Here is a 2,661-nt window from a genome sequence, read left to right as displayed (position 1 = left end):
CGACTCACGAGGATTTACACGGGATTGGGCCCTAAAGCTGTCGTCGTTTTCAGCCCCGACTTCAGCGAAGACAGATCTGTAGTCACGTTCTTTGGCTTCATTGAGCAGAACCGCCAGAACGCGGTTGGACAAGCCTAGGTATACCACTTGATAACCTCGGTCAGGAAGCGAAGGCTTGGCTCGATTGGACACCATCTCGAAGTGGGACGGCAACGCTGGTTTGAGACGGAAACGGAGTTGGCGTGGGACGGAAATACCCATCTGAGCCGGAAACGCGCAGCTTTATAGTTGGACTTTGTAAGCAGTCAGAATGAAGCCAGATCTGGTCAGACTTTGTTTTGTTCACGCTGGTCTTTTTTTGAAATTGGCTGCAGATTTGAAATGGCCCTCCTTAGACAGTCCCCTTTCAGTCAGCTCTAGGTTACAGAAAGCACAAGTGTAAGTCTTAGGTAAAACACTCGACACAATATCAGGCTCCCAAGACATTTTGTCGTATGCTAGGTAGCAGTGAACTCGAAAGTTTTCAATCGAGTAGGCCATTCCACTATGAATCAGGTCTCCACGACATATCAGAGCATATCCAACAGGAATCTCCACTTTGCGAGCTTTCGAATCATCTCGAATAGTAAAGCAACCGTCGAACACACGCAAACTGGTGCCAGGCTGAAGTGCTAGCAGCATGCTGGCAGGAATACGCTGGTATCGCTTGTTTGATGTGGTATTAACAACCGGCGGTGGGTAGTCCATGTGTGGTTCCTGCTCCACTCCGCCTGGAAGTGATCGCATGTACGAAAACTCGCGAGGAATCCACCGTGGGTCCATACAAGCTGTGCTGGCGCGAAGGGCTCGGCTCAGTTCGTTGATCGCCGCTGACGACTCACGAGGATTTACACGGGATTGGGCCCTAAAGCTGTCGTCGTTTTCAGCCCCGACTTCAGCGAAGACAGATCTGTAGTCACGTTCTTTGGCTTCATTGAGCAGACCCGCCAGAACGAGGTTGGACAAGCCTAGGTATACCACTTGATAACCTCGGTCAGGAAGCGAAGGCTTGGCTCGATTGGACACCATCTCGAAGTGGGACGGCAACGCTGGTTTGAGACGGAAACGGAGTTGGCGTGGGACGGAAATACCCATCTGAGCCGGAAACGCGCAGCTTTATAGTTGGACTTTGTAAGCAGTCAGAATGAAGCCAGATCAGGTCAGACTTTGTTTTGTTCACGCTGGTCTTTTTTTGAAATTGGCTGCAGATTTGAAATGGCCCTCCTTAGACAGTCCCCTTTCAGTCAGCTCTAGGTTACAGAAAGCACAAGTGTAAGTCTTAGGTAAAACACTCGACACAATATCAGGCTCCCAAGACATTTTATCGTATGCTAGGTAGCAGTGAGCTCGAAAGTTTTCAATCGAGGCTGCGGAGACCAGGCGGGTTAGATACCTGCTCCGGACCAGGGGCGGCGGGAGGGAAGGGGGGGCATTGACTTAGGTTGACTGGGTGGATGAGCTAGGTCATCTTACGAGGTAGAGATGGGTCAGCCAAAAGTAGCCTTTGGATTCGTTGAACTAAATGACTCGAATTAAGATGATTGCTTCCAACCTCCGTAATAGTCTGCACGGCCGTTTGGCAGGTACACACGAGTACGTTTTCTGCTCAATAGAGGCAGCCCAGATAGGCCACACGTAGTCCAGCTGAATGATTGTCTTTGCTCAAATCAGGAGCGAACGGCCCGTCAGATCTAACCGCAGTTGTTACCAAGCTCTCCGAGTGTTGCCTAGGTTTTCGAGCTGAATGAGAAATCCGGCTGCTGCGATTGTGTACATGAAAGGTTTTGCATATTATATCTGTTGTAAACTCTGCTCACAAACCAGTGAATGGTTCGAAATCCGACTCACGCCGCTTCTTGTGTAAATCTCTGTTGATGCTGATCCCGGATGTGTCCGGGGGTGTCCGTATCAACGTCGCTACCGGTATTGAATACATTACACGACTGTGTTGGCAAACGACAGAGCGAAGGGTCGGCCTGAGCGAGCGAGTGCAGTGATTGCCAAAATATGCATGCATAGCGTCTTGTAAGTGATCGAGATGTATTGCGCATGGGGAAACCTTAATCGTTGGATATGAAGGGGTTGATGACACTTGAGTATATGTGGGGAGGTGGGTTGGTTGCAGCGTTTGTTTATGTGGTTTGTTTGTTGTTTTTGCACCGGTTGGAGCGTGTGCATGTGTTGATCTGCGCGCTTGAGCTGCACTTTGGTTGTGTTAAGCTGCTGCAAGTGTTGTCAAAGGTACACCCGTCTAGCTCCGTCGGTAGAGCGCTGGGCTTTTAAGCCAGTGGTCGGGGGGTTCGATCCCCACGGGGGGTGCTTGCTTCTTTTGCGATTCGGCTGTTGCCACGGGTGTGAGCGCCTAGTGGGGTGCATTTCGGACTCGGGTAAGTCCGTTGTTGCATCCGTTGGTGCGTTGTTTGGCAACACTCGTGGCGTGGTGCTTTATGTTGCGCAATTGTTTTGTGTTGCCTCGTTCACCCTTGAGGATGTCGGCAAATTTCAAAGATTCACATGCGAATTTACCCACAATTACTTGCATTCGGTGGGCGTCTAACTCTAGCGCTGGCGGAGGACCAAGACGGCTGTAGAGATACCTTGCCTCCGCGACCAGGGGGCGTG

General features: G+C 50.7%; 1 non-coding gene across 1 annotated transcript; it reads left to right on the top strand.

Annotated features, from left to right (window-relative positions):
* Positions 1–2,284: 2,284 nt before the first annotated feature.
* PITG_31537 lies at positions 2,285–2,358 on the top strand. The gene has a single exon. It is a non-coding gene; the product is annotated as a tRNA-Lys (tRNA).
* The last annotated feature ends 303 nt before the right edge of the window (positions 2,359–2,661 follow it).

This window comes from Phytophthora infestans, genomic scaffold (genome assembly GCF_000142945.1).
Source record: "Phytophthora infestans T30-4 supercont1.367 genomic scaffold, whole genome shotgun sequence".
Classification (NCBI taxonomy): domain Eukaryota; phylum Oomycota; class Peronosporomycetes; order Peronosporales; family Peronosporaceae; genus Phytophthora; species Phytophthora infestans.
This window is presented reverse-complemented; position numbering and strand designations above follow the sequence as displayed.